General features: G+C 44.3%; 1 long non-coding RNA gene across 3 annotated transcripts in view; it reads right to left on the bottom strand.

The window, feature by feature from the left end:
* Positions 1-5,520, bottom strand: part of LOC103922526 — a 31,420-nt gene extending 25,900 nt beyond the window's left edge. For all 3 annotated transcript variants that reach the window (XR_663887.1, XR_663888.1, XR_663889.1), the window contains exons 1-2: positions 5,292-5,520; positions 5,016-5,192 (exon numbers count right to left, since the gene is read on the bottom strand). This is a non-coding gene — a long non-coding RNA (uncharacterized LOC103922526). The remainder of the gene's footprint in view (positions 1-5,015; positions 5,193-5,291) is intronic.
* Between the last annotated feature and the right edge of the window lie 1,416 nt (positions 5,521-6,936).

Below are 6,936 nucleotides of genomic sequence, written 5' to 3'. Positions count from 1 at the left end.
TCGACGGTTGGACTTGATGATCTTAGAGGTCTTTTCCAACCTTAATGATTCTATGATTCTATGATGCACGTTTGGCAATGACTAAAGAAGTTATTTTCTGCAGAGATCTACACCAAAAGAAAAAGTACAATATTCCTTTCAGCTGCAAAGTAGGCTTTCAAATTCTGCTTTATGCTTGTTCTGAATAAGCTTTACTGGTATTATTGGAATAAATATGATCTTGACTTTTCATATTATTGCAGTAGCTTACGTTGCCAGCTTACATATTTTGAGACCCTTTTCTATTGTCTTCAGCAGGTCTTGCCCGTGAATAATGATTGAGTGAGGGCACAGTTCAGTGTGGATAAATTAATTCTGTAATAACAACGAAGTAGTGTGTGTAACACTATGCAACTGTGCACTAATACCTGTGCAGAATGTTACTAGGTAACTGAAACGTACAAATTTATGCCAGCTAACCTTTTCTATTTGAGAGCATCACAAACCAGCACACATCAAAATGGACAGGAAACAACTTATAAAGCAATGGAAACTACCGTTCAAAGTTAATTTTTTTACAGCAGTTGTTTAAATACAAAACCTGATTTCAGGATGTGCATTACCCCATCTGCCTACTTACATGCATTTGAGCAGATTCCTACTTCAACCACTTCAGCTCTAAGCTGTGTTCCAGACTAGGACAGCAAGCTGATCCTGCTGCTGATAAAACTCTCTCTGCTTCTGGCTCAATTTCCAACTTTAGCTGGTTGTCCTGAGCCATCAAAAAATAGAGGTGGAGAAGGAAAGGAAAATAAAAAATATATACAAACAGCATGTACGAGAGAGATCTGGCAAAACTAGGAAACCTGCATTGATGCCTTGCTCTGCCACATGCTGACAGAATGACCTTCAGCAAGTCACTTCACTTTTCTTTGCCTTTTCTTCCAAAATACAGTCTGAGGATAATGAGTTATACTTGATATCAAAAATATATTTACCAAAAAAGAGTTCATAAATAGTAAATCAACTATTATCAAGTCTAACAGGTCATTACTTTGCTTATATCCCTAGCTTGGAAACTGTCCACAGTGCCTCCGATTAATGAGTTTACCATAATCTGTAATGTGTACTGTTATGTTTGTGGCATGAATGCATTAATTATCAAAAAATGAATAGATGTTCTAGAGTACTGTAAATGTTTATGACAGCCTACAGCATCCATTAATTATTTACTGTAATTCACACCTGTGACATAAAAGACGATTTTTGTTCTCAAGGTATGTTGAGACCTATGAGGAAAAATTACTTAAGTTCTAAATCTTAGCAATATTGTTATTCTGTCCACAGCGTACCAAGTATTTCCTATACAGTCCTACAGGGAAGTGAAATTAATTTCAGAGTAAAGACTGTGATTTCAATTCTTCAGACAACTAGTGTAGCAGGAGTTAGTGCTTGACTAATCTGACTCAAAGCAGTCTTGTCATACCTGATACTGCAACAGAATTAAACAAGAAACTGAGGTTCTGAAAACTGTGTGAAATAAACCTCTGATGAGGAATCAAATCCTGCAGGATTAGTGCTTGATTTGTTTCCTTTTTCCCTGGTTTCCCATGCCCCGCTCTTTCCAGAGACCTTTGCCTTCTCCCCCACTACCTCAGAGCAGCCACTAGTGAAGTCAATGAAGCACTGAAAATCGAAAAAATATATTAACCTTACGTTAGTTGCTTTCACCAGGGCAATCCTTAACACGACAGAAGACATTCAGTCAACACATACATTTTCATTACTAGTTCAGTCAAAAGGGAATGTCAAAAGTATAACATGCCTGGCCACACACCTGCATGAAGAAGAAACCATGCAATGGAGACTACAGAGACTCATCTAACCTGGTTAACCTTCCTTGTGGGCTACTCTTCCACATCTCTCACCCTGCCCTCTTGCTGCAACTTATTTCTGTACTCCTCCAGTTTTCCCTCCCCACCTAGCCTGGTTTTCTCTCTCCATTTTTATTCCTTCAGCTGCTCATTCTTGTTTCTTAAACAACCTACCTGAGGCACCAAGCCCTACCTCTTACTCTGCCTCCTTTTTGCCCTTAGTGACATTTGCCGCACCTCCACCTCTCCATCCCTACTCTCTCGAGACTTTACCGTTGCTCAGTCAGCCCTTCTTGCATTCTCGTTCCGTCCTTCTGCCCATTCCAATCCCCTTCCTTCTCTTCACTTGCTGCTGCTGGAAGATACACTTCAAATATTTCCCACAGGCCTATTAAATCTCAGTGTCCACATGTCCTGGATCCCCTTGTCTGACTCTCCCTCTGCAGCTTCAGTCTCTCACAGAGACCTCCATTTCTCATCCCATCCCACCCCTTACTCTCATACTGGGGCTGCACTCACCATCACCACTGCTTTTAACTGCTTTTGAGCATTATCTCAGCTGTTTTCCCCTCTGAAGAATTGTTAGCCAGCCAGCCAGCCAGCTCCTCATCAGCCTTCCTCTGTGATTTCAATTGACTCTCTTCCTTTCCTCACAATTTCTCACACTCATCTTCATGAAGCTTCCAGGCTTCACGCTGATGTCCTTGCTGACACCCTATAGCATACACCCCGTATATCTTCTTGCCCTGGTCCGTTCATTTCACCTGCACCCTTCACTCAGTGTCCTACTCCCTGGAAGAGCCATTCCTTTGACGTGGTCTGCAGCAACCATTGCTTTACCCCTGATCTCTGTTGTCCCATCCTTCCTCTCTGACCTGCTCCCTCACCTGCCATGTCCCTTCTCATGTCCTCTCATTTGCTCTTTCCGTGATTTTCATCTCATCAGACCGATAAAATCCAATCTAATCTCAGCCCTCTTCCTCCTGCTTTATCTTTCTTCTCTAGCACAGATTTGGTTGTAGATTCTCTCTGTTTCTTACTCTCCACTCCTACCTCATGAATTCTGAAGTCTGGTTGCCAAACACATACCTCAGTCTGCCTTCAGCTTCAATTTCCTGGTTGGCCTGTGATCAGGTTTACTTCATCCACAACCATTTGATTGTCTCCCAGCTGTGCCATCCTCCTAACTTTTCCTCCTACTTTTCCAAGTTAACTGAAGACCTGGCTGCCTTTCACCACTTTTAATGCACTTCTCAAATGCTCTCTTCCTGAACATCTTCTGCACAAATCCTTGCCAAAGGAAATATTAACATGGTACTGCCCACTTCCTGCAAGTCTATTCCTTGTGTTACATGTTGGGTATTTTTTCTTTCCTACTTTTACACCCCATGCTTGTCCTCTTACAACGTAAATTCTGATCTGTTTCATACCCATTTTCATCCACTTCCTCAGTTTTCTTCTGAAATTTTGGCCCTCCTCCAACTCCTTGTCCTCACATTACAGACATGCTCTAATAAACAAACATACCCTATGTTGACTCCCAGCGCCAACACTTCCCTCCTCAAAGTGCTGCTTACACTTACTGTCCAGTTTTCCTCCTCTCCAGCTCAATGTAGGCTCCTAAGCCAGGTAACAATACCAAGCTAAAACTACCCTCACTAATATCTGCCCAAGACAAAACTCAAAACCCGAACTCCTTCATTTTTCTTGATCATCTTTGTCACTACCAACCCTCTTATTTCCCCTCAACTCTCATGCTCATTTAGCCTCTTTAGGCTCTCTTACTCTCCTCCTCCTGAGCACAAACATAAACCAACCTTACACAAGGAGAATGTACTACAACACTACAAATCTTTCCTGAAAAAAACCCATGTATTTCTTCTTGGCATCTTGCCAGTACACCGTCTACCCATCACTGTCTATGCTGGGAGTCAGGATGGTCTGACTGATTCCTTGTGCTCCCTCCCTTGTGTCTGCTGCTGACTTTTGAGGAAAAGATTTTTTATTTTGTGTCTGGCCTAGCCTCAACACTAGGGTTCCCAGTGTCTTGGAAATGCAAATAAACAAGGCTACACACTACTTTGTAAAAGTTGATCTCCTGTAGTGTTTCAAGCTGGTTATTCACACATCAAAGCACAATGCAGTCAGTCACTAATCTCTTTTGAAAATGTAGATCTAGGTTATTATTTTTAGCTCAGAATTTTTAGGAACAAATTCCAGTGTCTTTATGCTATGTCAGCAGTACAGCGCACCCACAAACTCAGCCTAGAAAGCCAGCTAATCCTTCCCAAGCTGCAAAGATCTAAGGAAGATGAGGCTTAAAAGCTGGCTTTCAATAATTCAGAAAGGAAAGCCTGCATTTTCAGAACTGTTTTAACCATTTCTCTACGAAAGTATCAGTAACTATTCTGAATATAGAACACCAAACACCAACTAACTGTATGAAAAGCTCAAGTTCATTTCACTTTTTTTTAATGACATTTCCAGCTAGTGGAAATGCTTTTCCTCAAGTTTGGTGGTACTGATGGAGTTAGCAATAAGTTCCTTACAGGATACATTTGAACTCCTACAGTAAGTAGCATAAAAAGCCTCATTGTCATACATAAGAAAGATCCAAAACAGGCATTTGGAGCAAAAATCAAAAAAATGAAGAATAACCCTCAGAGTAGCGGACACATGTCCTGGTCCAGCCCTGCTTTTGTTAACACTGTTTGGAAGCCGAGTATCTCCTGGAAGTAGACATCTGGGCTCAGGGAAGGGCGAACAGAAGCAGAAAAAGTGGCTATTCGCTTTCTATGCACTGCTTTCTTTAAATAGTGGCAGTCATGGGTAAACAGTATTACTGCTACAGAAATACCTGTTAAACCAAAGAGCCTCTGTGTGGTGGGATGATGATGCACAACAATAACTTCAAAAACTAACTGTAATTCTTATGATAAAGACTTTATTAGAATGTAATTTAAAAAAAAAGGCAATTTAAATGATCTAAAAATGTCAGATTAAAAGAAAGCAATTTAAATGAGTTCAAACAAAGATGGTGGGGGAGGGGCAGGCAAAAGACCCTTTCAGGCTAGACCCCCCTCCCCATAGTCTCACTCCAGGCCCCCCACTCCCCTCCCTCCCCAGTAGCATATCACTGCCACTCTCCCACCTCTCACTCACCATACACCAGCCAGCGGGGCACTAGCTGACACCTGTGTGCACACACTGAGAAGACCTTATCAGTCTGGACAGTCGGGCAGCAACTGTGAGCACCACCATCCCACCAGTCTGTATGAAACCAGCAGTAGAAGCCCTGAGACTTCTCAATACCCCCCTAAAAAAGGGGTATTTACTTTCCTGTGAAAAGAGGAGATACCAGACCTGGTGAGCGAAATATGAGGAAGAGAAAGGAAAGGTCAAGGGTACACAAGTTAAACAATACTCCCCTCAACTCACAGTCTAATTCTAGGGATCCCCCATGCTTCCTGCTTGCACCTGTTTTTGGTCCTTGCTCAGGGAAAAGGTCTCTTCAGGGGAGCTCTCTTCCCCTTTCTTAGAAGCTGGGGAAAGGCTCCATTTGCTCAGGATGGCCAAGGCACAAAGGGTGATCCTGGAACTTAAAGCTGTCATCTGCTTCCCAGAGCTGAGGTTCATGAGAAAAGACCTCTACCTCAACAGACCTAAAAGCAGCAGAGGGCAAGAGAGACGGGGGATCAAATTTACAGTCTCATTGACTCGTGCTAACAAACACGTCAGTGAGAAGAGATTTGCTGTCCTGAAGAAAATGTCTCTTCGTGGAACAGCCAATCTTTTAGCACCTACATTAAGATGAATCCTATTTCCATTATTGATACCATATTACCAAATCAAAGCAGAACCCACTACCCTATGCATTCCTCAGTATAAGATTGTCCTAGGGGCACATCTTAATGCCTTTTTAAGGCAAACTCTTAGGTATGCATCTACAACTTGCTGCATTGGCTTTCATGCAGCTATTCCACGTAACAAAGTCACCCAACAGTGAATCATAAGCCCTTGCTTTCTCATGGGGGTCAGTCAGAAAGAACAGATGAGAAACAGGGAAATTAGTGAGGGAGCCACGTAATCTGCATTTGAGACTCAAACGTTTCCGTAGGAACCAGACACTGAATGAAGACAGGGTTTCACTACAGCCTTTACTCTTCTTTCACATCCAGTGCAAGTCAAGCAACTTAGGCGTGCCTGAGCATGTGCTTCCCCTGGTCCCTTCCCCTCCCTCCCTCCCTCCCTCCTTCAGAGGGGACTGACTGTGACTCTTGTGAGGGTCTGACCTTGCAGGGTTGAAATGAGGGTACAATGCAGGAAGGCATGTCATCTCCTCTTCAGGAAAGCCAGGTTCCTGGAGCATGCCGGGGTATTTAAAGACCTCAACGCCTGCAAGTTCACACAGCGTATCAAACATGAAGCAGCTCTCTTTGTCCTTGACTCAGAGAGGTCTAGCCCATTTCTGGTTACCGATGCTCATGACCATTGTGCTATTGCACCACCTTCCAAGCTGACTATTCATCCCTGGTGACCTTTGTTGTAGGGCATGACATCCACACCAGGGCGCCTGTCCAGCACCCATGTCCCCCTCACCCTTCGTGGTGTGAATCCACGCACATGAAGTCAAGGCTTAAAAGCACTCTCGCCTCTCTGAGTTGAATTCAGTCAACAAGTTGACTGGTCACCGCATCCAGACCTCTCTGGGCAGGCTTTCGGCCCCCAATCCCAGCCTCTGCCCTGCACGAAACGGTTAATGTCGCCTGAGGTACTCCTGCCAGCTTCCTTAGTCCCCTCCTGTACCTCCCGGGAGCTATTAATACAGCAGGCACATGCTCTGACATAGCGTTCCCCGGCAGCGACCAGATAACTTTAATTTGCCCTTTAAACGTCCCGAGCCCAGTGGCCCTCGCCGTCCCTCCAGCGGAACATGGCGGCGCTGCCCCGCGCCCCCCGACGGGGGCGGGATCGGGGTGGTCCCAGCCAATGTCCGTGTCCCGGGGGGACACCTCCTCCTATCGCGAGAGGCCGCGGGATATAAGAGGGCCGGTGGGGGGCCGGGGGCCATTTGGCCGGCGGT

Source organism: Pygoscelis adeliae, unplaced genomic scaffold (genome assembly GCF_000699105.1).
Source record: "Pygoscelis adeliae isolate BGI_AS28 unplaced genomic scaffold, ASM69910v1 Scaffold167, whole genome shotgun sequence".
NCBI lineage: Eukaryota > Metazoa > Chordata > Aves > Sphenisciformes > Spheniscidae > Pygoscelis > Pygoscelis adeliae.
This window is presented reverse-complemented; position numbering and strand designations above follow the sequence as displayed.